Here is a 25,000-nt window from a genome sequence, read left to right on the forward strand (position 1 = left end):
ACAATTGACCCCGACGTGATTTGAACAAGCAAACTTCTGATCAGGAGTCAGACGCGCTACCGTTGCGCCACAAGGTCTTCTTTAGACATCTGTAATTCACTGATTCGGGTGATTTAGATCACCCATATACTGTCATCATATACTAATTTGTGAAATAAATAATTTGTGAGTAAACAAGCTTACATCCTTGATTAAATAATTAAGGAATATGCCTGGTGGTCGTGCTTAAGTGCAAAGTCATTATTCTTAACAATAAAGGTCAGTTCAATTTAAAACAGTCATAGCGCCAGAAAGAAAATAATAAGAGTATACTTCAAAGTCAAGATATGGACAATTCCAATGAAATGGATTATGTTTGCATGACAATTATAAGAAATTAGCAGAATTTTGAGTCTTTGTTGCAACTGCAGATGATATAGGTATCCATATAAACAGTAAATGACATTTGACCCCAACGTGATTTGAACAAGCAAACTTCTGATCAGGAGTCAGACGCGCTACCGTTGCGCCACAAGGTCTTCTTTAGAGCAACTATAATTCATTGATTCGGGAGATTTAGATCACCCATATACTGTCTGCGTATACTAATTTGTGAAATAAATAATTTGTGAGAAAACAAGCTTACATCCTTGATTTAATAACCAAGGAATATGCCTGGTGGTCGTGCTTAAGTGCAAAGTCATTATTCTTAACCAAAAAGGTCAGTTCAATTTAAAACAGTCATAGCGCCAGAAAGAAAATAATAAGAGTATACTTCAAAGTCAAGATATGGACAATTCCAATAAAATGGATTATGTTTGCATGACAATTATAAGAAATTAGCAGAATTTTGAGCAGTGTTGCAACTGCAGATGATATAGGTATCCATATAAACAGTAATCACATTGCAGAAATTTAGATGAGAACCATGGTAATTAGTTTCTCTTAAAGAATTCCGTTTAGTACATTTCACTTTCAAAATGACAATTGACCCCGACGTGATTTGAACACGCAACATTCTGATCTGGAGTCAGACGCGCTACCGTTGCGCCACGAGGTCTTCTTTAGACATCTGTAATTCACTGATTCGGGTGATTTAGATCACCCATATACTGTCTCCATATACTAATTTGTGAAATAATTAATTTGTGAGTAAACAAGCTTACATCCTTGATTCAATAACCAAGGAATATGCCTGGTGGTCGTGCTTAAGTGCAAAGTCATTATTCTTAACAAAAAAGGTCATTTCAATGGAAAACAGTCATAGCACCAGAAAGAAAATAATAAGAGTATACTTCAAAGTCAAGATATGGACAATTCCAATGAAATGGATTATGTTTGCATGACAATTATAAGAAATTAGCAGAATTTTGAGACTTATTTGCAACTGCAGATGATATAGGTATCCATAAAAACAGTAATCACATTGCAGAAATTTAGATGAGAACCATGGTGAATTATGGTTTCTCTTATAGAATTGATGGTTTCTCTTATAGAATTCCATTTAGTACATTTCACTTTCAAAATGACAATTGACCCCGACGTGATTTGAACATGCAACCTTCTGATCTGGAGTCAGACGCGCTACCGTTGCGCCAAGAGGTCTTCTTTTGAGCAACTATAATTCATTGATTCGGGAGATTTAGATCACCCATATACTGTCTGCATATAATAATTTGTGAAATAAATAATTTGTGAGAAAACAAGCTTACATCCTTGATTTAATAACCAAGGAATATGCCTGGTGGTCGTGCTTAAGTGCAAAGTCATTATTCTTAACAAAAAAGGTCATTTCAATTTAAAACAGTCATAGCGCCAGAAAGAAATAAATAAGAGTATACTTCAAAGTCAAGATATAAACAATTCCAATGAAATGGATTATGTTTGCATGACAATTATAAGAAATTAGCAGAATTTTGATTCTTTGTTGCAACTGCAGATGATATAGGTATCCATATAAACAGTAATCACATTGCAGAAATTTAGATGAGAACCATGGTAATTAGTTTCTCTTAAAGAATTCCGTTTAGTACATTTCACTTTCAAAATGACAATTGACCCCGACGTGATTTGAACACGTAACCTTCTGATCTGGAGTCAGACGCGCTGCCGTTGCGCCACGAGGTCTTCTTTAGACATCTGTAATTCACTGATTCGGGTGATTTAGATCACCCATATACTGTCTGCATATACTAATTTGTGAAATAATTAATTTGTGAGTAAACAAGCTTACATCCTTGATTCAATAACCAAGGAATATGCCTGGTGGTCGTGCTTAAGTGCAAAGTCATTATTCTTAACAAAAAAGGTCAGTTCAATGGAAAACAGTCATAGCACCAGAAAGAAAATAATAAGAGTATACTTCAAAGTCAAGATATGGACAATTCCAATGAAATGGATTATGTTTGCATGACAATTGTAAGAAATTAGCAGAATTTTGAGACTTATTTGCAACTGCAGATGATATAGGTATCCATATAAACAGTAATCACATTGCAGAAATTTAGATGAGAACCATGGTGATTAGTTTCTCTTAAAGAATTCCGTTTAGTACATTTCACTTTCAAAATGACAATTGACCCCGACGTGATTTGAACACGCAACCTTCTGATCTGGAGTCAGACGCGCTACCGTTGCACCACGAGGTCTTCTTTAGACATCTGTAATTCACTGATTCGGGTGATTTAGATCACCCATATACTGTCATCATATACTAATTTGTGAAATAAATAATTTGTGAGTAAACAAGCTTACATCCTTGATTTAATAACCAAGGAATATGCCTGGTGGTCGTGCTTAAGTGCAAAGTCATTATTCTTAACAAAAAAGGTCAGTTCAATTTAAAACAGTCATAGGGCCAGAAAGAAAATAATAAGAGTATACTTCAAAGTCAAGATATGGACAATTCCAATGAAATGGATTATGTTTGCATGACAATTATAAGAAATTAGCAGAATTTTGAGTCTTTGTTGCAACTGCAGATGATATAGGTATCCATATAAACAGTAATCACATTGCAGAAATTTAGATGAGAACCATGGTAATTAGGTTCTCTTACAGAATTCCGTTTAGTACATTTCACTTTCAAAATGACAATTGACCCAGACGTGATTTGAACACGCAACCTTCTGATCTGGAGTCAGACGCGCTACCATTGCGCCACGAGGTCTTCTTTAGAGCAACTATAATTCATTGATTCGGGAGATTTAGATCACCCATATACTGTCTGCATATACTAATTTGTGAAATAAATAATTTGTGAGAAAACAAGCTTACATCCTTGATTTAATAACCAAGGAATATGCCTGGTGGTCGTGCTTAAGTGCAAAGTCATTATTCTTAACAAAAAAGGTCAGTTCAATTTAAAACAGTCATAGCGCCAGAAAGAAAATAATAAGAGTATACTTCAAAGTCAAGATATGGACAATTCCAATGAAATGGATTATGTTTGCATGACAATTATAAGAAATTAGCAGAATTTTGAGTCTTTGTTATAACTGCAGATGATATAGGTATCCATATAAACAGTAATCACATTGCAGAAATTTAGATGAGAACCATGGTAATTAGTTTCTCTTAAAGAATTCCGTTTAGTACATTTCACTTTTAAAATGACAATTGACCCCGACGTGATTTGAACACGCAACCTTCTGATCTGGAGTCAGACGCGCTACCGTTGCGCCACGAGGTCTTCTTTAGACATCTGTAATTCACTGATTCGGGTGATTTAGATCACCCATATACTGTCATCATATACTAATTTGTGAAATAAATAATTTGTGAGTAAACAAGCTTACATCCTTGATTTAATAACCAAGGAATATGCCTGGTGGTCGTGCTTAAGTGCAAAGTCATTATTCTTAACAAAAAAGGTCCGTTCAATTTAAAACAGTCATAGCGCCAGAAAGAAAATAATAAGAGTATACTTCAAAGTCAAGATATGGACAATTCCAATGAAATGGATTATGTTTGCATGACAATTATAAGAAATTAGCAGAATTTTGAGACTTATTTGCAACTGCAGATGATATAGGTATCCATATAAACAGTAATCACATTGCAGAAATTTAGATGAGAACCATGGTGATTAGTTTCTCTTAAAGAATTCCGTTTAGTACATTTCACTTTCAAAATGACAATTGACCCCGACGTGATTTGAACACGCAACCTTCTGATCTGGAGTCAGACGCGCTACCGTTGCGCCACGAGGTCCTCTTTAGACATCTGTAATTCACTGATTCGGGTGATTTAGATCACCCATATACTGTCATCATATACTAATTTGTGAAATAAATAATTTGTGAGTAAACAAGCTTACATCCTTGATTTAATAACCAAGGAATATGCCTGGTGGTCGTGCTTAAGTGCAAAGTCATTATTCTTAACAAAAAAGGTCAGTTCAATTTAAAACAGTCATAGCGCCAGAAAGAAAATAATAAGAGTATACTTCAAAGTCAAGATATGGACAATTCCAATGAAATGGATTATGTTTGCATGACAATTATAAGAAATTAGTAAAATTTTGAGTCTTTGTTGCAACTGCAGATGATATAGGTATCCATATAAACAGTAATCACATTGCAGAAATTTAGATGAGAACCATGGTAATTAGTTTCTCTTAAAGAATTCCGTTTAGTACATTTCACTTTCAAAATGACAATTGACCCCGACGTGATTTGAACACGCAACCTTCTGATCTGGAGTCAGACGCACTACCGTTGTGCCACGAGGTCTTCTTTAGAGCAACTATAATTCATTGATTCGGGAGATTTAGATCACCCATATACTGTCTGCATATACTAATTTGTGAAATAAATAATTTGTGAGAAAACAAGCTTACATCCTTGATTTAATAACCAAGGAATATGCCTGGTGGTCGTGCTTAAGTGCAAAGTCATTATTCTTAACAAAAAAGGTCAGTTCAATTTAAAACAGTCATAGCGCCAGAAAGAAAATCATAAGAGTATACTTCAAAGTCAAGATATGGACAATTCCAATGAAATGGATTATGTTTGCATGACAATTATAAGAAATTAGCAGAATTTTGAGACTTATTTGCAACTGCAGATGATATAGGTATCCATATAAACAGTAATCACATTGCAGAAATTTAGATGAGAACCATGGTGATTAGTTTCTCTTATAGAATTCCATTTAGTACATTTCACTTTTAGATCACCCATATACTGTCATCATATACTAATTTGTGAAATAAATAATTTGTGAGTAAACAAGCTTACATCCTTGATTTAATAACCAAGAAATATGCCTGGTGGTCGTGCTTAAGTGCAAAGTCATTATTCTTAACAAAAAAGGTCAGTTCAATTTAAAACAGGCATAGCGCCAGAAAGAAAATAATAAGAGTATACTTCAAAGTCAAGATATGGACAATTCCAATGAAATGGATTATGTTTGCATGACAATTATAAGAAATTAGCAAAATTTTGAGTCTTTGTTGCAACTGCAGATGATATAGGTATCCATATAAACAGTAATCACATTGCAGAAATTTAGATGAGAACCATGGTAATTAGTTTCTCTTAAAGAATTCCGTTTAGTACATTTCACTTTCAAAATGACAATTGACCCCGACGTGATTTGAACACGCAACCTTCTGATCTGGAGTCAGACGCACTACCGTTGCGCCACGAGGTCTTCTTTAGAGCAACTATAATTCATTGATTCGGGAAATTTAGATCACCCATATACTGTCTGCATATACTAATTTGTGAAATAAATAATTTGTGAGAAAACAAGCTTACATCCTTGATTTAATAACCAAGGAATATGCCTGGTGGTCGTGCTTAAGTGCAAAGTCATTATTCTTAACAAAAAAGGTCAGTTCAATTTAAAACAGTCATAGCGCCAGAAAGAAAATAATAAGAGTATACTTCAAAGTCAAGATATGGACAATTCCAATAAAATGGATTATGTTTGCATGACAATTATAAGAAATTAGCAGAATTTTGAGCAGTGTTGCAACTGCAGATGATATAGGTATCCATATAAACAGTAATCACATTGCAGAAATTTAGATGAGAACCATGGTGATTAGTTTCTCTTATAGAATTCCATTTAGTACATTTCACTTTCAAAATGACAATTGACCCCGACGTGATTTGAACAAGCAAACTTCTGATCAGGAGTCAGACGCGCTACCGTTGCGCCACAAGGTCTTCTTTAAAGCAACTATAATTCATTGATTCGGGAGATTTAGATCACCCATATACTGTCTGCGTATACTAATTTGTGAAATAAATAATTTGTGAGAAAACAAGCTTACATCCTTGATTTAATAACCAAGGAATATGCCTGGTGGTCGTGCTTAAGTGCAAAGTCATTATTCTTAACCAAAAAGGTCAGTTCAATTTAAAACATTCATAGCGCCAGAAAGAAAATAATAAGAGTATACTTCAAAGTCAAGATATGGACAATTCCAATAAAATGGATTATGTTTGCATGACAATTATAAGAAATTAGCAGAATTTTGAGCAGTGTTGCAACTGCAGATGATATAGGTATCCATATAAACAGTAATCACATTGCAGAAATTTAGATGAGAACCATGGTAATTAGTTTCTCTTAAAGAATTCCGTTTAGTACATTTCACTTTCAAAATGACAATTGACCCAGACGTGATTTGAACACGTAACCTTCTGATCTGGAGTCAGACGCGCTGCCGTTGCGCCACAAGGTCTTCTTTAGACATCTGTAATTCACTGATTCGGGTGATTTAGATCACCCATATACTGTCTGCATATACTAATTTGTGAAATAATTAATTTGTGAGTAAACAAGCTTACATCCTTGATTCAATAACCAAGGAATATGCCTGGTGGTCGTGCTTAAGTGCAAAGTCATTATTCTTAACAAAAAAGGTCAGTTCAATGGAAAACAGTCATAGCACCAGAAAGAAAATAATAAGAGTATACTTCAAAGTCAAGATATGGACAATTCCAATGAAATGGATTATGTTTGCATGACAATTGTAAGAAATTAGCAGAATTTTGAGACTTATTTGCAACTGCAGATGATATAGGTATCCATATAAACAGTAATCACATTGCAGAAATTTAGATGAGAACCATGGTGATTAGTTTCTCTTAAAGAATTCCGTTTAGTACATTTCACTTTCAAAATGACAATTGACCCCGACGTGATTTGAACACGCAACCTTCTGATCTGGAGTCAGACGCGCTACCGTTGCACCACGAGGTCTTCTTTAGACATCTGTAATTCACTGATTCGGGTGATTTAGATCACCCATATACTGTCATCATATACTAATTTGTGAAATAAATAATTTGTGAGTAAACAAGCTTACATCCTTGATTTAATAACCAAGGAATATGCCTGGTGGTCGTGCTTAAGTGCAAAGTCATTATTCTTAACAAAAAAGGTCAGTTCAATTTAAAACAGTCATAGGGCCAGAAAGAAAATAATAAGAGTATACTTCAAAGTCAAGATATGGACAATTCCAATGAAATGGATTATGTTTGCATGACAATTATAAGAAATTAGCAGAATTTTGAGTCTTTGTTGCAACTGCAGATGATATAGGTATCCATATAAACAGTAATCACATTGCAGAAATTTAGATGAGAACCATGGTAATTAGGTTCTCTTACAGAATTCCGTTTAGTACATTTCACTTTCAAAATGACAATTGACCCAGACGTGATTTGAACACGCAACCTTCTGATCTGGAGTCAGACGCACTACCGTTGCGCCACAAGGTCTTCTTTAGAGCAACTATAATTTATTGATTCGGGAGATTTAGATCACCCATATACTGTCTGCATAAACTAATTTGTGAAATAAATAATTTGTGAGAAAACAAGCTTACATCCTTGATTTAATAACCAAGGAATATGCCTGGTGGTCGTGCTTAAGTGCAAAGTCATTATTCTTAACAATATAGGTCAGTTCAATTTGAAACAGTCATAGCGCCAGAAAGAAAATAATAAGAGTATACTTCAAAGTCAAGATATGGACAATTCCAATGAAATGGATTATGTTTGCATGACAATTATAAGAAATTAGCAGAATTTTGAGTCTTTGTTGCAACTGCAGATGATATAGGTATCCATATAAACAGTAATCACATTGCAGAAATTTAGATGAGAACCATGGTAATTAGTTTCTCTTAAAGAATTCCGTTTAGTACATTTCACTTTCAAAATGACAATTGACCCCGACGTGATTTGAACACGCAACCTTCTGATCTGGAGTCAGACGCGCTACCGTTGCGCCACGAGGTCTTCTTTAGACATCTGTAATTCACTGATTCGGGTGATTTAGATCACCCATATACTGTCATCATATACTAATTTGTGAAATAAATAATTTGTGAGTAAACAAGCTTACATCCTTGATTTAATAACCAAGGAATATGCCTGGTGGTCGTGCTTAAGTGCAAAGTCATTATTCTTAACAAAAAAGGTCCGTTCAATTTAAAACAGTCATAGCGCCAGAAAGAAAATAATAAGAGTATACTTCAAAGTCAAGATATGGACAATTCCAATGAAATGGATTATGTTTGCATGACAATTATAAGAAATTAGCAGAATTTTGATACTTATTTGCAACTGCAGATGATATAGGTATCCATATAAACAGTAATCACATTGCAGAAATTTAGATGAGAACCATGGTGATTAGTTTCTCTTAAAGAATTCCATTTAGTACATTTCACTTTCAAAATGACAATTGACCCCGACGTGATTTGAACACGCAACCTTCTGATCTGGAGTCAGACGCGCTACCGTTGCGCCACGAGGTCTTCTTTAGACATCTGTTATTCACTGATTCGGGTGATTTAGATCACCCATATACTGTCATCATATACTAATTTGTGAAATAAATAATTTGTGAGTAAACAAGCTTACATCCTTGATTTAATAACCAAGGAATATGCCTGGTGGTCGTGCTTAAGTGCAAAGTCATTATTCTTAACAAAAAAGGTCCGTTCAATTTAAAACAGTCATAGCGCCAGAAAGAAAATAATAAGAGTATACTTCAAAGTCAAGATATGGACAATTCCAATGAAATGGATTATGTTTGCATGACAATTATAAGAAATTAGCAAAATTTTGAGTCTTTGTTGCAACTGCAGATGATATAGGTATCCATATAAACAGTAATCACATTGCAGAAATTTAGATGAGAACCATGGTAATTAGTTTCTCTTAAAGAATTCCGTTTAGTACATTTCACTTTCAAAATGACAATTGACCCCGACGTGATTTGAACACGCAACCTTCTGATCTGGAGTCAGACGCACTACCGTTGTGCCACGAGGTCTTCTTTAGAGCAACTATAATTCATTGATTCGGAAGATTTAGATCACCCATATACTGTCTGCATATACTAATTTGTGAAATAAATAATTTGTGAGAAAACAAGCTTACATCCTTGATTTAATAACCAAGGAATATGCCTGGTGGTCGTGCTTAAGTGCAAAGTCATTATTCTTAACAAAAAAGGTCAGTTCAATTTAAAACAGTCATAGCGCCAGAAAGAAAATAATAAGAGTATACTTCAAAGTCAAGATATGGACAATTCCAATAAAATGGATTATGTTTGCATGACAATTATAAGAAATTAGCAGAATTTTGAGCAGTGTTGCAACTGCAGATGATATAGGTATCCATATAAACAGTAATCACATTGCAGAAATTTAGATGAGAACCATGGTGATTAGTTTCTCTTATAGAATTCCATTTAGTACATTTCACTTTCAAAATGACAATTGACCCCGACGTGATTTGAACAAGCAAACTTCTGATCAGGAGTCAGACGCGCTACCGTTGCGCCACAAGGTCTTCTTTAAAGCAACTATAATTCATTGATTCGGGAGATTTAGATCACCCATATACTGTCTGCGTATACTAATTTGTGAAATAAATAATTTGTGAGAAAACAAGCTTACATCCTTGATTTAATAACCAAGGAATATGCCTGGTGGTCGTGCTTAAGTGCAAAGTCATTATTCTTAACCAAAAAGGTCAGTTCAATTTAAAACATTCATAGCGCCAGAAAGAAAATAATAAGAGTATACTTCAAAGTCAAGATATGGACAATTCCAATAAAATGGATTATGTTTGCATGACAATTATAAGAAATTAGCAGAATTTTGAGCAGTGTTGCAACTGCAGATGATATAGGTATCCATATAAACAGTAATCACATTGCAGAAATTTAGATGAGAACCATGGTAATTAGTTTCTCTTAAAGAATTCCGTTTAGTACATTTCACTTTCAAAATGACAATTGACCCAGACGTGATTTGAACACGCAACCTTCTGATCTGGAGTCAGACGCGCTACCATTGCGCCACGAGGTCTTCTTTAGAGCAACTATAATTTATTGATTCGGGAGATTTAGATCACCCATATACTGTCTGCATAAACTAATTTGTGAAATAAATAATTTGTGAGAAAACAAGCTTACATCCTTGATTTAATAACCAAGGAATATGCCTGGTGGTCGTGCTTAAGTGCAAAGTCATTATTCTTAACAATATAGGTCAGTTCAATTTGAAACAGTCATAGCGCCAGAAAGAAAATAATAAGAGTATACTTCAAAGTCAAGATATGGACAATTCCAATGAAATGGATTATGTTTGCATGACAATTATAAGAAATTAGCAGAATTTTGAGTCTTTGTTGCAACTGCAGATGATATAGGTATCCATATAAACAGTAATCACATTGCAGAAATTTAGATGAGAACCATGGTAATTAGATTCTCTTAAAGAATTCCGTTTAGTACATTTCACTTTCAAAATGACAATTGACCCCGACGTGATTTGAACACGCAACCTTCTGATCTGGAGTCAGACGCGCTACCGTTGCGCCACGAGGTCTTCTTTAGACATCTGTAATTCACTGATTCGGGTGATTTAGATCACCCATATACTGTCATCATATACTAATTTGTGAAATAAATAATTTGTGAGTAAACAAGCTTACATCCTTGATTTAATAACCAAGGAATATGCCTGGTGGTCGTGCTTAAGTGCAAATTCATTATTCTTAACAAAAAAGGTCCGTTCAATTTAAAACAGTCATAGCGCCAGAAAGAAAATAATAAGAGTATACTTCAAAGTCAAGATATGGACAATTCCAATGAAATGGATTATGTTTGCATGACAATTATAAGAAATTAGCAGAATTTTGATACTTATTTGCAACTGCAGATGATATAGGTATCCATATAAACAGTAATCACATTGCAGAAATTTAGATGAGAACCATGGTGATTAGTTTCTCTTAAAGAATTCCATTTAGTACATTTCACTTTCAAAATGACAATTGACCCCGACGTGATTTGAACACGCAACCTTCTGATCTGGAGTCAGACGCGCTACCGTTGCGCCACGAGGTCTTCTTTAGACATCTGTAATTCACTGATTCGGGTGATTTAGATCACCCATATACTGTCATCATATACTAATTTGTGAAATAAATAATTTGTGAGTAAACAAGCTTACATCCTTGATTTAATAACCAAGGAATATGCCTGGTGGTCGTGCTTAAGTGCAAAGTCATTATTCTTAACAAAAAAGGTCCGTTCAATTTAAAACAGTCATAGCGCCAGAAAGAAAATAATAAGAGTATACTTCAAAGTCAAGATATGGACAATTCCAATGAAATGGATTATGTTTGCATGACAATTATAAGAAATTAGCAAAATTTTGAGTCTTTGTTGCAACTGCAGATGATATAGGTATCCATATAAACAGTAATCACATTGCAGAAATTTAGATGAGAACCATGGTAATTAGTTTCTCTTAAAGAATTCCGTTTAGTACATTTCACTTTCAAAATGACAATTGACCCCGACGTGATTTGAACACGCAACCTTCTGATCTGGAGTCAGACGCACTACCGTTGTGCCACGAGGTCTTCTTTAGAGCAACTATAATTCATTGATTCGGGAGATTTAGATCACCCATATACTGTCTGCATATACTAATTTGTGAAATAAATAATTTGTGAGAAAACAAGCTTACATCCTTGATTTAATAACCAAGGAATATGCCTGGTGGTCGTGCTTAAGTGCAAAGTCATTATTCTTAACAAAAAAGGTCAGTTCAATTTAAAACAGTCATAGCGCCAGAAAGAAAATCATAAGAGTATACTTCAAAGTCAAGATATGGACAATTCCAATGAAATGGATTATGTTTGCATGACAATTATAAGAAATTAGCAGAATTTTGAGACTTATTTGCAACTGCAGATGATATAGGTATCCATATAAACAGTAATCACATTGCAGAAATTTAGAGGAGAACCATGGTGATTAGTTTCTCTTATAGAATTCCATTTAGTACATTTCACTTTTAGATCACCCATATACTGTCATCATATACTAATTTGTGAAATAAATAATTTGTGAGTAAACAAGCTTACATCCTTGATTTAATAACCAAGGAATATGCCTGGTGGTCGTGCTTAAGTGCAAAGTCATTATTCTTAACAAAAAAGGTCAGTTCAATTTAAAACAGTCATAGCGCCAGAAAGAAAATAATAAGAGTATACTTCAAAGTCAAGATATGGACAATTCCAATGAAATGGATTATGTTTGCATGACAATTATAAGAAATTAGCAAAATTTTGAGTCTTTGTTGCAACTGCAGATGATATAGGTATCCATATAAACAGTAATCACATTGCAGAAATTTAGATGAGAACCATGGTAATTAGTTTCTCTTAAAGAATTCCGTTTAGTACATTTCACTTTCAAAATGACAATTGACCCCGACGTGATTTGAACACGCAACTTTCTGATCTGGAGTCAGACGCACTACCGTTGCGCCACAAGGTCTTCTTTAGAGCAACTATAATTCATTGATTCGGGAGATTTAGATCACCCATATACTGTCTGCATATACTAATTTGTGAAATAAATAATTTGTGAGAAAACAAGCTTACATCCTTGATTTAATAACCAAGGAATATGCCTGGTGGTCGTGCTTAAGTGCAAAGTCATTATTCTTAACAAAAAAGGTCAGTTCAATTTAAAACAGTCATAGCGCCAGAAAGAAAATAATAAGAGTATACTTCAAAGTCAAGATATGGACAATTCCAATGAAATGGATTATGTTTGCATGACAATTATAAGAAATTAGCAGAATTTTGAGACTTATTTGCAACTGCAGAGGATATAGGTATCCATATAAACAGTAATCACATTGCAGAAATTTAGATGAGAACCATGGTGATTAGTTTCTCTTATAGAATTCCATTTAGTACATTTCACTTTCAAAATGACAATTGACCCCGACGTGATTTGAACAAGCAAACTTCTGATCAGGAGTCAGACGCGCTACCGTTGCGCCACAAGGTCTTCTTTAGAGCAACTATAATTCATTGATTCGGGAGATTTAGATCACCCATATACTGTCTGCGTATACTAATTTGTGAAATAAATAATTTGTGAGAAAACAAGCTTACATCCTTGATTTAATAACCAAGGAATATGCCTGGTGGTCGTGCTTAAGTGCAAAGTCATTATTCTTAACCAAAAAGGTCAGTTCAATTTAAAACAGTCATAGCGCCAGAAAGAAAATAATAAGAGTATACTTCAAAGTCAAGATATGGACAATTCCAATAAAATGGATTATGTTTGCATGACAATTATAAGAAATTAGCAGAATTTTGAGCAGTGTTGCAACTGCAGATGATATAGGTATCCATATAAACAGTAATCACATTGCAGAAATTTAGATGAGAACCATGGTGATTAGTTTCTCTTATAGAATTCCATTTAGTACATTTCACTTTCAAAATGACAATTGACCCTGACGTGATTTGAACAAGCAAACTTCTGATCAGGAGTCAGACGCGCTACCGTTGCGCCACAAGGTCTTCTTTAGAGCAACTATAATTCATTGATTCGGGAGATTTAGATCACCCATATACTGTCTGCGTATACTAATTTGTGAAATAAATAATTTGTGAGAAAACAAGCTTACATCCTTGATTTAATAACCAAGGAATATGCCTGGTGGTCGTGCTTAAGTGCAAAGTCATTATTCTTAACCAAAAAGGTCAGTTCAATTTAAAACAGTCATAGCGCCAGAAAGAAAATAATAAGAGTATACTTCAAAGTCAAGATATGGACAATTCCAATAAAATGGATTATGTTTGCATGACAATTATAAGAAATTAGCAGAATTTTGAGCAGTGTTGCAACTGCAGATGATATAGGTATCCATATAAACAGTAATCACATTTCAGAAATTTAGATGAGAACCATGGTAATTAGTTTCTCTTAAAGAATTCCGTTTAGTACATTTCACTTTCAAAATGACAATTGACCCCGACGTGATTTGAACACGCAACATTCTGATCTGGAGTCAGACGCGCTACCGTTGCGCCACGAGGTCTTCTTTAGACATCTGTAATTCACTGATTCGGGTGATTTAGATCACCCATATACTGTCTCCATATACTAATTTGTGAAATAATTAATTTGTGAGTAAACAAGCTTACATCCTTGATTCAATAACCAAGGAATATGCCTGGTGGTCGTGCTTAAGTGCAAAGTCATTATTCTTAACAAAAAAGGTCATTTCAATGGAAAACAGTCATAGCACCAGAAAGAAAATAATAAGTGTATACTTCAAAGTCAAGATATGGACAATTCCAATGAAATGGATTATGTTTGCATGACAATTATAAGAAATTAGCAGAATTTTGAGACTTATTTGCAACTGCAGATGATATAGGTATCCATATAAACAGTAATCACATTGCAGAAATTTAGATGAGAACCATGGTGATTAGTTTCTCTTATAGAATTCCATTTAGTACATTTCATTTTCAAAATGACAATTGACCCCGACGTGATTTGAACACGCAACCTTCTGATCTGGAGTCAGACGCGCTACCGTGCGCCACGAGGTCTTCTTTTGAGCAACTATAATTCATTGATTCGGGAGATTTAGATCACCCATATACTGTCTGCATATAATAATTTGTGAAATAAATAATTTGTGAGAAAACAAGCTTACATCCTTGATTTAATAACCAAGGAATATGCCTGGTGGTCGTGCTTAAGTGCAAAGTCATTATTCTTAACAAAAAAGGTCAGTTCAATTTAAAACAGTCATAGCGCCAGAAAGAAAATAATAAGAGTATACTTCAAAGTCAAGATATGGACAATTCCAATGAAATGGATTATGTTTGCATGACAATTATAAGAAATTAGCAGAATTTTGAGACTTATTTGCAACTGCAGATGATATAGGTATCCATATAAACAGTAATCACATTGCAGAAATTTAGATGAGAACCATGGTGATTAGTTTCTCTTAAAGAATTCCGTTTAGTACATTTCACTTTCAAAATGACAATTGACCCCGACGTGATTTGAACACACAACCTTCTGATCTGGAGTCAGACGCGCTACCGTTGCGCCACGAGGTCTTCTTTAGACATCTGTAATTCACTGATTCGGGTGATTTAGATCACCCATATACTGTCATCATATACTAATTTGTGAAATAAATAATTTGTGAGTAAACAAGCTTACATCCTTGATTTAATAACCAAGGAATATGCCTGGTGGTCGTGCTTAAGTGCAAAGTCATTATTCTTAACAAAAAAGGTCAGTTCAATTTAAAACAGTCATAGCGCCAGAAAGAAAATAATAAGAGTATACTTCAAAGTCAAGATATGGACAATTCCAATAAAATGGATTATGTTTGCATGACAATTATAAGAAATTAGCAGAATTTTGAGACTTATTTGCAACTGCAGATGATATAGGTATCCATATAAACAGTAATCACATTGCAGAAATTTAGATGAGAACCATGGTAATTAGTTTCTCTTAAAGAATTCCGTTTAGTACATTTCACTTTCAAAATGACAAATGACCCCGACGTGATTTGAACACGCAACCTTCTTATCTGGAGTCAGACGCGCTACCGTTGCGCCACGAGGTCTTCTTTAGAGCAACTATAATTCATTGATTCGGGAGATTTAGATCACCCATATACTGTCTGCATATACTAATTTGTGAAATAAATAATTTGTGAGAAAACAAGCTTACATCCTTGATTTAATAACCAAGGAATATGCCTGGTGGTCGTGCTTAAGTGCAAAGTCATTATTCTTAACAAAAAAGGTCAGTTCAATTTAAAACAGTCATAGCGCCAGAAAGAAAATCATAAGAGTATACTTCAAAGTCAAGATATGGACAATTCCAATGAAATGGATTATGTTTGCATGACAATTATAAGAAATTAGCAGAATTTTGAGACTTATTTGCAACTGCAGATGATATAGGTATCCATATAAACAGTAATCACATTGCAGAAATTTAGAGGAGAACCATGGTGATTAGTTTCTCTTATAGAATTCCATTTAGTACATTTCACTTTTAGATCACCCATATACTGTCATCATATACTAATTTGTGAAATAAATAATTTGTGAGTAAACAAGCTTACATCCTTGATTTAATAACCAAGGAATATGCCTGGTGGTCGTGCTTAAGTGCAAAGTCATTATTCTTAACAAAAAAGGTCAGTTCAATTTAAAACAGTCATAGCGCCAGAAAGAAAATAATAAGAGTATACTTCAAAGTCAAGATATGGACAATTCCAATGAAATGGATTATGTTTGCATGACAATTATAAGAAATTAGCAAAATTTTGAGTCTTTGTTGCAACTGCAGATGATATAGGTATCCATATAAACAGTAATCACATTGCAGAAATTTAGATGAGAACCATGGTAATTAGTTTCTCTTAAAGAATTCCGTTTAGTACATTTCACTTTCAAAATGACAATTGACCCCGACGTGATTTGAACACGCAACTTTCTGATCTGGAGTCAGACGCACTACCGTTGCGCCACAAGGTCTTCTTTAGAGCAACTATAATTCATTGATTCGGGAGATTTAGATCACCCATATACTGTCTGCATATACTAATTTGTGAAATAAATAATTTGTGAGAAAACAAGCTTACATCCTTGATTTAATAACCAAGGAATATGCCTGGTGGTCGTGCTTAAGTGCAAAGTCATTATTCTTAACAAAAAAGGTCAGTTCAATTTAAAACAGTCATAGCGCCAGAAAGAAAATAATAAGAGTATACTTCAAAGTCAAGATATGGACAATTCCAATGAAATGGATTATGTTTGCATGACAATTATAAGAAATTAGCAGAATTTTGAGACTTATTTGCAACTGCAGAGGATATAGGTATCCATATAAACAGTAATCACATTGCAGAAATTTAGATGAGAACCATGGTGATTAGTTTCTCTTATAGAATTCCATTTAGTACATTTCACTTTCAAAATGACAATTGACCCCGACGTGATTTGAACAAGCAAACTTCTGATCAGGAGTCAGACGCGCTACCGTTGCGCCACAAGGTCTTCTTTAGAGCAACTATAATTCATTGATTCGGGAGATTTAGATCACCCATATACTGTCTGCGTATACTAATTTGTGAAATAAATAATTTGTGAGAAAACAAGCTTACATCCTTGATTTAATAACCAAGGAATATGCCTGGTGGTCGTGCTTAAGTGCAAAGTCATTATTCTTAACCAAAAAGGTCAGTTCAATTTAAAACAGTCATAGCGCCAGAAAGAAAATAATAAGAGTATACTTCAAAGTCAAGATATGGACAATTCCAATAAAATGGATTATGTTTGCATGACAATTATAAGAAATTAGCAGAATTTTGAGCAGTGTTGCAACTGCAGATGATATAGGTATCCATATAAACAGTAATCACATTGCAGAAATTTAGATGAGAACCATGGTGATTAGTTTCTCTTATAGAATTCCATTTAGTACATTTCACTTTCAAAATGACAATTGACCCTGACGTGATTTGAACAAGCAAACTTCTGATCAGGAGTCAGACGCGCTACCGTTGCGCCACAAGGTCTTCTTTAGAGCAACTATAATTCATTGATTCGGGAGATTTAGATCACCCATATACTGTCTGCGTATACTAATTTGTGAAATAAATAATTTGTGAGAAAACAAGCTTACATCCTTGATTTAATAACCAAGGAATATGCCTGGTGGTCGTGCTTAAGTGCAAAGTCATTATTCTTAACCAAAAAGGTCAGTTCAATTTAAAACAGTCATAGCGCCAGAAAGAAAATAATAAGAGTATACTTCAAAGTCAAGATATGGACAATTCCAATAAAATGGATTATGTTTGCATGACAATTATAAGAAATTAGCAGAATTTTGAGCAGTGTTGCAACTGCAGATGATATAGGTATCCATATAAACAGTAATCACATTTCAGAAATTTAGATGAGAACCATGGTAATTAGTTTCTCTTAAAGAATTCCGTTTAGTACATTTCACTTTCAAAATGACAATTGACCCCGACGTGATTTGAACACGCAACATTCTGATCTGGAGTCAGACGCGCTACCGTTGCGCCACGAGGTCTTCTTTAGACATCTGTAATTCACTGATTCGGGTGATTTAGATCACCCATATACTGTCTCCATATACTAATTTGTGAAATAATTAATTTGTGAGTAAACAAGCTTACATCCTTGATTCAATAACCAAGGAATATGCCTGGTGGTCGTGCTTAAGTGCAAAGTCATTATTCTTAACAAAAAAGGTCATTTCAATGGAAAACAGTCATAGCACCAGAAAGAAAATAATAAGTGTATACTTCAAAGTCAAGATATGGACAATTCCAATGAAATGGATTATGTTTGCATGACAATTATAAGAAATTAGCAGAATTTTGAGACTTATTTGCAACTGCAGATGATATAGGTATCCATATAAACAGTAATCACATTGCAGAAATTTAGATGAGAACCATGGTGATTAGTTTCTCTTATAGAATTCCATTTAGTACATTTCATTTTCAAAATGACAATTGACCCCGACGTGATTTGAACACGCAACCTTCTGATCTGGAGTCAGACGCGCTACCGTGCGCCACGAGGTCTTCTTTTGAGCAACTATAATTCATTGATTCGGGAGATTTAGATCACCCATATACTGTCTGCATATAATAATTTGTGAAATAAATAATTTGTGAGAAAACAAGCTTACATCCTTGATTTAATAACCAAGGAATATGCCTGGTGGTCGTGCTTAAGTGCAAAGTCATTATTCTTAACAAAAAAGGTCAGTTCAATTTAAAACAGTCATAGCGCCAGAAAGAAAATAATAAGAGTATACTTCAAAGTCAAGATATGGACAATTCCAATGAAATGGATTATGTTTGCATGACAATTATAAGAAATTAGCAGAATTTTGAGACTTATTTGCAACTGCAGATGATATAGGTATCCATATAAACAGTAATCACATTGCAGAAATTTAGATGAGAACCATGGTGATTAGTTTCTCTTAAAGAATTCCGTTTAGTACATTTCACTTTCAAAATGACAATTGACCCCGACGTGATTTGAACACACAACCTTCTGATCTGGAGTCAGACGCGCTACCGTTGCGCCACGAGGTCTTCTTTAGACATCTGTAATTCACTGATTCGGGTGATTTAGATCACCCATATACTGTCATCATATACTAATTTGTGAAATAAATAATTTGTGAGTAAACAAGCTTACATCCTTGATTTAATAACCAAGGAATATGCCTGGTGGTCGTGCTTAAGTGCAAAGTCATTATTCTTAACAAAAAAGGTCAGTTCAATTTAAAACAGTCATAGCGCCAGAAAGAAAATAATAAGAGTATACTTCAAAGTCAAGATATGGACAATTCCAATAAAATGGATTATGTTTGCATGACAATTATAAGAAATTAGCAGAATTTTGAGACTTATTTGCAACTGCAGATGATATAGGTATCCATATAAACAGTAATCACATTGCAGAAATTTAGATGAGAACCATGGTAATTAGTTTCTCTTAAAGAATTCCGTTTAGTACATTTCACTTTCAAAATGACAATTGACCCCGACGTGATTTGAACACGCAACCTTCTTATCTGGAGTCAGACGCGCTACCGTTGCGCCACGAGGTCTTCTTTAGACATCTGTAATTCACTGATTCGGGTGATTTAGATCACCCATATACTGTCATCATATACTAATTTGTGAAATAAATAATTTGTGAGTAAACAAGCTTACATCCTTGATTCAATAACCAAGGAATATGCCTGGTGGTCGTGCTTAAGTGCAAAGTCATTATTCTTAACAAAAAAGGTCAGTTCAATGGAAAACAGTCATAGCACCAGAAAGAAAATAATAAGAGTATACTTCAAAGTCAAGATATGGACAATTCCAATGAAATGGATTATGTTTGCATGACAATTATAAGAAATTAGCAGAATTTTGAGACTTATTTGCAACTGCAGATGATATAGGTATCCATAAAAACAGTAATCACATTGCAGAAATTTAGATGAGAACCATGGTGATTAGTTTCTCTTAAAGAATTCCGTTTAGTACATTTCACTTTCAAAATGACAATTGACCCCGACGTGATTTGAACACGCAACCTTCTGATCTGGAGTCAGACGCGCTACCGTTGCGCCACGAGGTCTTCTTTAGACATCTGTAATTCACTGATTCGGGTGATTTAGATCACCCATATACTGTCATCATATACTAATTTGTGAAATAAATAATTTGTGAGTAAACAAGCTTACATCCTTGATTTAATAACCAAGGAATATGCCTGGTGGTCGTGCTTAAGTGCAAAGTCATTATTCTTAACCAAAAAGGTCAGTTCAATTTAAAACAGTCATAGGGCCAGAAAGAAAATAATAAGAGTATACTTCAAAGTCAAGATATGGACAATTCCAATGAAATGGATTATGTTTGCATGACAATTATAAGAAATTAGCAGAATTTTGAGTCTTTGTTGCAACTGCAGATGATATAGGTATCCATATAAACAGTAATCACATTGCAGAAATTTAGATGAGAACCATGGTAATTAGTTTCTCTTAAAGAATTCCGTTTAGTACATTTCACTTTCAAAATGACAATTGACCCCGACGTGATTTGAACACGCAACCTTCTGATCTGGAGTCAGAAGCGCTACCGTTGCGCCACGAGGTCTTCTTTAGATATCTGTAATTCACTGATTCGGGTGATTTAGATCACGCATATACTGTCATCATATACTAATTTGTGAAATAAATAATTTGTGAGTAAACAAGCTTACATCCTTGATTTAATAACCAAGGAATATGCCTGGTGGTCGTGCTTAAGTGCAAAGTCATTATTCTTAACAAAAAAGGTCAGTTCAATTTAAAACAGTCATAGCGCCAGAAAGAAAATAATAAGAGTATACTTCAAAGTCAAGATATGGACAATTCCAATGAAATGGATTATGTTTGCATGACAATTATAAGAAATTAGCAGAATTTTGAGTCTTTGTTGCAACTGCAGATGATATAGGTATCCATATAAACAGTAATCACATTGCAGAAATTTAGATGAGAACCATGGTAATTAGTTTCTCTTAAAGAATTCCGTTTAGTACATTTCACTTTCAAAATGACAATTGACCCCGACGTGATTTGAACACGTAACCTTCTGATCTGGAGTCAGACGCGCTACCGTTGCGCCACGAGGTCTTCTTTAGACATCTGTAATTCACTGATTCGGGTGATTTAGATCACCCATATACTGTCTGCATATACTAATTTGTGAAATAATTAATTTGTGAGTAAACAAGCTTACATCCTTGATTCAATAACCAAGGAATATGCCTGGTGGTCGTGCTTAAGTGCAAAGTCATTATTCTTAACAAAAAAGGTCAGTTCAATGGAAAACAGTCATAGCACCAGAAAGAAAATAATAAGAGTATACTTCAAAGTCAAGATATGGACAATTCCAATGAAATGGATTATGTTTGCATGACAATTATAAGAAATTAGCAGAATTTTGAGACTTATTTGCAACTGCAGATGATATAGGTATCCATATAAACAGTAATCACATTGCAGAAATTTAGATGAGAACCATGGTGATTAGTTTCTCTTAAAGAATTCCGTTTAGTACATTTCACTTTCAAAATGACAATTGACCCCGACGTGATTTGAACACGCAACCTTCTGATCTGGAGTCAGACGCGCTACCGTTGCGCCACGAGGTCTTCTTTAGAGCAACTATAATTCATTGATTCGGGAGATTTAGATCACCCATATACTGTCTGCATATACTAATTTGTGAAATAAATAATTTGTGAGAAAACAAGCTTACATCCTTGATTTAATAACCAAGGAATATGCCTGGTGGTCGTGCTTAAGTGCAAAGTCATTATTCTTAACAAAAAAGGTCAGTTCAATTTAAAACAGTCATAGCGCCAGAAAGAAAATAATAAGAGTATACTTCAAAGTCAAGATATGGACAATTCCAATGAAATGGATTATGTTTGCATGACAATTATAAGAAATTAGCAGAATTTTGAGACTTATTTGCAACTGCAGATGATATAGGTATCCATATAAACAGTAATCACATTGCAGAAATTTAGATGAGAACCATGGTGATTAGTTTCTCTTATAGAATTCAATTTAGTACATTTCACTTTCAAAATGACAATTGACCCCGACGTGATTTGAACAAGCAAACTTCTGATCAGGAGTCAGACGCGCTACCATTGCGCCACAAGGTCTTCTTTAGAGCAACTATAATTCATTGATTCGGGAGATTTAGATCACCCATATACTGTCTGCGTATACTAATTTGTGAAATAAATAATTTGTGAGAAAACAAGCTTACATCCTTGATTTAATAACCAAGGAATATGCCTGGTGGTCGTGCTTAAGTGCAAAGTCATTATTTTTAACAAAAAAGGTCAGTTCAATTTAAAACAATCATAGCGCCAGAAAGAAAATAATAAGAATATACTTCAAAGTCAAGATATGGACAATTCCAATGAAATGGATTATGTTTGCATGACAATTATAAGAAATTAGCAGAATTTTGAGTCTTTGTTGCAACTGCAGATGATATAGGTATCCATATAAACAGTAATCACATTGCAGAAATTTAGATGAGAACCATGGTAATTAGTTTCTCTTAAAGAATTCCGTTTAGTACATTTCACTTTCAAAATGACAATTGACCCCGACGTGATTTGAACACGCAACCTTCTGATCTGGAGTCAGACGCGCTACCGTTGCGCCACGAGGTCTTCTTTAGACATCTGTAATTCACTGATTCGGGTGATTTAGATCACCCATATACTGTCATCATATACTAATTTGTGAAATAAATAATTTGTGAGTAAACAAGCTTACATCCTTGATTTAATAACCAAGGAATATGTCTGGTGGTCGTGCTTAAGTGCAAAGTCATTATTTTTAACAAAAAAGGTCCGTTCAATTTAAAACAGTCATAGCGCCAGAAAGAAAATAATAAGAGTATACTTCAAAGTCAAGATATGGACAATTCCAATGAAATGGATTATGTTTGCATGACAATTATAAGAAATTAGCAGAATTTTGAGTCTTTGTTGCAACTGCAGATGATATAGGTATCCATATAAACAGTAATCACATTGCAGAAATTTAGATGAGAACCATGGTAATTAGTTTCTCTTAAAGAATTCCGTTTAGTACATTTCACTTTCAAAATGACAATTGACCCCGACGTGATTTGAACACGCAAACTTCTGATCTGGAGTCAGACGCGCTACCTTTGCGCCACGAGGTCTTCTTTAGACATCTGTAATTCACTGATTCGGGTGATTTAGATCACCCATATACTGTCATCATATACTAATTTGTGAAATAAATAATTTGTGAGTAAACAAGCTTACATCCTTGATTTAATAACCAAGGAATATGCCTGGTGGTCGTGCTTAAGTGCAAAGTCATTATTCTTAACAAAAAAGGTCCGTTCAATTTAAAACAGTCATAGCGCCAGAAAGAAAATAATAAGAGTATACTTCAAAGTCAAGATATGGACAATTCCAATGAAATGGATTATGTTTGCATGACAATTATAAGAAATTAGCAGAATTTTGAGACTTATTTGCAACTGCAGATGATATAGGTATCCATATAAACAGTAATCACATTGCAGAAATTTAGATGAGAACCATGGTGATTAGTTTCTCTTAAAGAATTCCGTTTAGTACATTTCACTTTCAAAATGACAATTGACCCCGACGTGATTTGAACACGCATCCTTCTGATCTGGAGTCAGACGCGCTACCGTTGCGCCACGAGGTCTTCTTTAGACATCTGTAATTCACTGATTCGGGTGATTTAGATCACCCATATACTGTCATCATATACTAATTTGTGAAAAAAATAATTTGTGAGTAAACAAGCTTACATCCTTGATTTAATAACCAAGGAATATGCCTGGTGGTCGTGCTTAAGTGCAAAGTCATTATTCTTAACAAAAAAGGTCAGTTCAATTTAAAACAGTAATAGCGCCAGAAAGAAAATAATAAGAGTATACTTCAAAGTCAAGATATGGACAATTCCAATGAAATGGATTATGTTTGCATGACAATTATAAGAAATTAGCAGAATTTTGAGTCTTTGTTGCAACTGCAGATGATATAGGTATCCATATAAACAGTAATCACATTGCAGAAATTTAGATGAGAACCATGGTAATTAGTTTCTCTTAAAGAATTCCGTTTAGTACATTTCACTTTCAAAATGACAATTGACCCCGACGTGATTTGAACACGCAACCTTCTGATCTGGAGTCAGACGCGCTACCGTTGCGCCACGAGGTCTTCTTTAGACATCTGTAATTCACTGATTCGGGTGATTTAGATCACCCATATACTGTCATCATATACTAATTTGTGAAATAAATAATTTGTGAGTAAACAAGCTTACATCCTTGATTTAATAACCAAGGAATATGCCTGGTGGTCGTGCTTAAGTGCAAAGTCATTATTCTTAACAAAAAAGGTCAGTTCAATTTAAAACAGTCATAGCGCCAGAAAGAAAATAATAAGAGTATACTTCAAAGTCAAGATATGGACAATTCCAATGAAATGGATTATGTTTGCATGACAATTATAAGAAATTAGCAGAATTTTGAGTCTTTGTT

At 34.3% G+C, this 25,000-nt stretch overlaps 44 non-coding genes across 44 annotated transcripts; all 44 read right to left on the reverse strand.

The window, feature by feature from the left end:
• Positions 1-5: 5 nt before the first annotated feature.
• Positions 6-77, reverse strand: TRNAR-CCU (transfer RNA arginine (anticodon CCU)). Its single transcript has one exon. It is a non-coding gene; the product is annotated as a tRNA-Arg (tRNA).
• An 890-nt stretch (positions 78-967) lies between these two features.
• On the reverse strand, positions 968-1,039 carry TRNAW-CCA (transfer RNA tryptophan (anticodon CCA)). The gene has a single exon. It is a non-coding gene; the product is annotated as a tRNA-Trp (tRNA).
• Positions 1,040-2,034: 995 nt separating this feature from the next.
• On the reverse strand, positions 2,035-2,106 carry TRNAW-CCA (transfer RNA tryptophan (anticodon CCA)). The gene has a single exon. It is a non-coding gene; the product is annotated as a tRNA-Trp (tRNA).
• Positions 2,107-2,555: 449 nt separating this feature from the next.
• Positions 2,556-2,627, reverse strand: TRNAW-CCA (transfer RNA tryptophan (anticodon CCA)). Its single transcript has one exon. It is a non-coding gene; the product is annotated as a tRNA-Trp (tRNA).
• Positions 2,628-3,076: 449 nt separating this feature from the next.
• TRNAW-CCA (transfer RNA tryptophan (anticodon CCA)) lies at positions 3,077-3,148 on the reverse strand. The gene has a single exon. It is a non-coding gene; the product is annotated as a tRNA-Trp (tRNA).
• Positions 3,149-3,598: 450 nt separating this feature from the next.
• TRNAW-CCA (transfer RNA tryptophan (anticodon CCA)) lies at positions 3,599-3,670 on the reverse strand. Its single transcript has one exon. It is a non-coding gene; the product is annotated as a tRNA-Trp (tRNA).
• Positions 3,671-4,119: 449 nt separating this feature from the next.
• TRNAW-CCA (transfer RNA tryptophan (anticodon CCA)) lies at positions 4,120-4,191 on the reverse strand. The gene has a single exon. It is a non-coding gene; the product is annotated as a tRNA-Trp (tRNA).
• Positions 4,192-4,640: 449 nt separating this feature from the next.
• TRNAW-CCA (transfer RNA tryptophan (anticodon CCA)) lies at positions 4,641-4,712 on the reverse strand. Its single transcript has one exon. It is a non-coding gene; the product is annotated as a tRNA-Trp (tRNA).
• Positions 4,713-5,562: 850 nt separating this feature from the next.
• On the reverse strand, positions 5,563-5,634 carry TRNAW-CCA (transfer RNA tryptophan (anticodon CCA)). The gene has a single exon. It is a non-coding gene; the product is annotated as a tRNA-Trp (tRNA).
• A 449-nt stretch (positions 5,635-6,083) lies between these two features.
• On the reverse strand, positions 6,084-6,155 carry TRNAR-CCU (transfer RNA arginine (anticodon CCU)). The gene has a single exon. It is a non-coding gene; the product is annotated as a tRNA-Arg (tRNA).
• A 449-nt stretch (positions 6,156-6,604) lies between these two features.
• Positions 6,605-6,676, reverse strand: TRNAW-CCA (transfer RNA tryptophan (anticodon CCA)). Its single transcript has one exon. It is a non-coding gene; the product is annotated as a tRNA-Trp (tRNA).
• A 449-nt stretch (positions 6,677-7,125) lies between these two features.
• TRNAW-CCA (transfer RNA tryptophan (anticodon CCA)) lies at positions 7,126-7,197 on the reverse strand. The gene has a single exon. It is a non-coding gene; the product is annotated as a tRNA-Trp (tRNA).
• A 449-nt stretch (positions 7,198-7,646) lies between these two features.
• TRNAW-CCA (transfer RNA tryptophan (anticodon CCA)) lies at positions 7,647-7,718 on the reverse strand. Its single transcript has one exon. It is a non-coding gene; the product is annotated as a tRNA-Trp (tRNA).
• Positions 7,719-8,168: 450 nt separating this feature from the next.
• TRNAW-CCA (transfer RNA tryptophan (anticodon CCA)) lies at positions 8,169-8,240 on the reverse strand. Its single transcript has one exon. It is a non-coding gene; the product is annotated as a tRNA-Trp (tRNA).
• Positions 8,241-8,689: 449 nt separating this feature from the next.
• TRNAW-CCA (transfer RNA tryptophan (anticodon CCA)) lies at positions 8,690-8,761 on the reverse strand. Its single transcript has one exon. It is a non-coding gene; the product is annotated as a tRNA-Trp (tRNA).
• A 449-nt stretch (positions 8,762-9,210) lies between these two features.
• On the reverse strand, positions 9,211-9,282 carry TRNAW-CCA (transfer RNA tryptophan (anticodon CCA)). The gene has a single exon. It is a non-coding gene; the product is annotated as a tRNA-Trp (tRNA).
• A 449-nt stretch (positions 9,283-9,731) lies between these two features.
• TRNAR-CCU (transfer RNA arginine (anticodon CCU)) lies at positions 9,732-9,803 on the reverse strand. The gene has a single exon. It is a non-coding gene; the product is annotated as a tRNA-Arg (tRNA).
• A 449-nt stretch (positions 9,804-10,252) lies between these two features.
• On the reverse strand, positions 10,253-10,324 carry TRNAW-CCA (transfer RNA tryptophan (anticodon CCA)). The gene has a single exon. It is a non-coding gene; the product is annotated as a tRNA-Trp (tRNA).
• A 450-nt stretch (positions 10,325-10,774) lies between these two features.
• TRNAW-CCA (transfer RNA tryptophan (anticodon CCA)) lies at positions 10,775-10,846 on the reverse strand. The gene has a single exon. It is a non-coding gene; the product is annotated as a tRNA-Trp (tRNA).
• Positions 10,847-11,295: 449 nt separating this feature from the next.
• Positions 11,296-11,367, reverse strand: TRNAW-CCA (transfer RNA tryptophan (anticodon CCA)). Its single transcript has one exon. It is a non-coding gene; the product is annotated as a tRNA-Trp (tRNA).
• Positions 11,368-11,816: 449 nt separating this feature from the next.
• Positions 11,817-11,888, reverse strand: TRNAW-CCA (transfer RNA tryptophan (anticodon CCA)). Its single transcript has one exon. It is a non-coding gene; the product is annotated as a tRNA-Trp (tRNA).
• An 850-nt stretch (positions 11,889-12,738) lies between these two features.
• On the reverse strand, positions 12,739-12,810 carry TRNAW-CCA (transfer RNA tryptophan (anticodon CCA)). The gene has a single exon. It is a non-coding gene; the product is annotated as a tRNA-Trp (tRNA).
• A 450-nt stretch (positions 12,811-13,260) lies between these two features.
• On the reverse strand, positions 13,261-13,332 carry TRNAR-CCU (transfer RNA arginine (anticodon CCU)). The gene has a single exon. It is a non-coding gene; the product is annotated as a tRNA-Arg (tRNA).
• A 449-nt stretch (positions 13,333-13,781) lies between these two features.
• TRNAR-CCU (transfer RNA arginine (anticodon CCU)) lies at positions 13,782-13,853 on the reverse strand. Its single transcript has one exon. It is a non-coding gene; the product is annotated as a tRNA-Arg (tRNA).
• Positions 13,854-14,302: 449 nt separating this feature from the next.
• TRNAW-CCA (transfer RNA tryptophan (anticodon CCA)) lies at positions 14,303-14,374 on the reverse strand. The gene has a single exon. It is a non-coding gene; the product is annotated as a tRNA-Trp (tRNA).
• Positions 14,375-14,823: 449 nt separating this feature from the next.
• Positions 14,824-14,894, reverse strand: TRNAW-CCA (transfer RNA tryptophan (anticodon CCA)). The gene has a single exon. It is a non-coding gene; the product is annotated as a tRNA-Trp (tRNA).
• Positions 14,895-15,344: 450 nt separating this feature from the next.
• On the reverse strand, positions 15,345-15,416 carry TRNAW-CCA (transfer RNA tryptophan (anticodon CCA)). The gene has a single exon. It is a non-coding gene; the product is annotated as a tRNA-Trp (tRNA).
• Positions 15,417-15,865: 449 nt separating this feature from the next.
• Positions 15,866-15,937, reverse strand: TRNAW-CCA (transfer RNA tryptophan (anticodon CCA)). Its single transcript has one exon. It is a non-coding gene; the product is annotated as a tRNA-Trp (tRNA).
• An 850-nt stretch (positions 15,938-16,787) lies between these two features.
• TRNAW-CCA (transfer RNA tryptophan (anticodon CCA)) lies at positions 16,788-16,859 on the reverse strand. The gene has a single exon. It is a non-coding gene; the product is annotated as a tRNA-Trp (tRNA).
• A 450-nt stretch (positions 16,860-17,309) lies between these two features.
• Positions 17,310-17,381, reverse strand: TRNAR-CCU (transfer RNA arginine (anticodon CCU)). Its single transcript has one exon. It is a non-coding gene; the product is annotated as a tRNA-Arg (tRNA).
• Positions 17,382-17,830: 449 nt separating this feature from the next.
• Positions 17,831-17,902, reverse strand: TRNAR-CCU (transfer RNA arginine (anticodon CCU)). Its single transcript has one exon. It is a non-coding gene; the product is annotated as a tRNA-Arg (tRNA).
• Positions 17,903-18,351: 449 nt separating this feature from the next.
• On the reverse strand, positions 18,352-18,423 carry TRNAW-CCA (transfer RNA tryptophan (anticodon CCA)). Its single transcript has one exon. It is a non-coding gene; the product is annotated as a tRNA-Trp (tRNA).
• A 449-nt stretch (positions 18,424-18,872) lies between these two features.
• On the reverse strand, positions 18,873-18,943 carry TRNAW-CCA (transfer RNA tryptophan (anticodon CCA)). The gene has a single exon. It is a non-coding gene; the product is annotated as a tRNA-Trp (tRNA).
• A 450-nt stretch (positions 18,944-19,393) lies between these two features.
• On the reverse strand, positions 19,394-19,465 carry TRNAW-CCA (transfer RNA tryptophan (anticodon CCA)). Its single transcript has one exon. It is a non-coding gene; the product is annotated as a tRNA-Trp (tRNA).
• Positions 19,466-19,914: 449 nt separating this feature from the next.
• On the reverse strand, positions 19,915-19,986 carry TRNAW-CCA (transfer RNA tryptophan (anticodon CCA)). The gene has a single exon. It is a non-coding gene; the product is annotated as a tRNA-Trp (tRNA).
• Positions 19,987-20,435: 449 nt separating this feature from the next.
• On the reverse strand, positions 20,436-20,507 carry TRNAW-CCA (transfer RNA tryptophan (anticodon CCA)). Its single transcript has one exon. It is a non-coding gene; the product is annotated as a tRNA-Trp (tRNA).
• A 449-nt stretch (positions 20,508-20,956) lies between these two features.
• On the reverse strand, positions 20,957-21,028 carry TRNAW-CCA (transfer RNA tryptophan (anticodon CCA)). The gene has a single exon. It is a non-coding gene; the product is annotated as a tRNA-Trp (tRNA).
• Positions 21,029-21,477: 449 nt separating this feature from the next.
• TRNAW-CCA (transfer RNA tryptophan (anticodon CCA)) lies at positions 21,478-21,549 on the reverse strand. Its single transcript has one exon. It is a non-coding gene; the product is annotated as a tRNA-Trp (tRNA).
• A 449-nt stretch (positions 21,550-21,998) lies between these two features.
• TRNAW-CCA (transfer RNA tryptophan (anticodon CCA)) lies at positions 21,999-22,070 on the reverse strand. The gene has a single exon. It is a non-coding gene; the product is annotated as a tRNA-Trp (tRNA).
• A 450-nt stretch (positions 22,071-22,520) lies between these two features.
• On the reverse strand, positions 22,521-22,592 carry TRNAR-CCU (transfer RNA arginine (anticodon CCU)). Its single transcript has one exon. It is a non-coding gene; the product is annotated as a tRNA-Arg (tRNA).
• Positions 22,593-23,042: 450 nt separating this feature from the next.
• TRNAW-CCA (transfer RNA tryptophan (anticodon CCA)) lies at positions 23,043-23,114 on the reverse strand. Its single transcript has one exon. It is a non-coding gene; the product is annotated as a tRNA-Trp (tRNA).
• A 449-nt stretch (positions 23,115-23,563) lies between these two features.
• TRNAW-CCA (transfer RNA tryptophan (anticodon CCA)) lies at positions 23,564-23,635 on the reverse strand. The gene has a single exon. It is a non-coding gene; the product is annotated as a tRNA-Trp (tRNA).
• A 449-nt stretch (positions 23,636-24,084) lies between these two features.
• Positions 24,085-24,156, reverse strand: TRNAW-CCA (transfer RNA tryptophan (anticodon CCA)). Its single transcript has one exon. It is a non-coding gene; the product is annotated as a tRNA-Trp (tRNA).
• A 449-nt stretch (positions 24,157-24,605) lies between these two features.
• On the reverse strand, positions 24,606-24,677 carry TRNAW-CCA (transfer RNA tryptophan (anticodon CCA)). The gene has a single exon. It is a non-coding gene; the product is annotated as a tRNA-Trp (tRNA).
• Positions 24,678-25,000: the final 323 nt, after the last annotated feature.

Source organism: Crinia signifera, chromosome 4 (assembly GCF_055691185.1).
Source record: "Crinia signifera chromosome 4, ASM5569118v1, whole genome shotgun sequence".
Taxonomy (NCBI): Eukaryota; Metazoa; Chordata; class Amphibia; order Anura; family Myobatrachidae; genus Crinia; species Crinia signifera.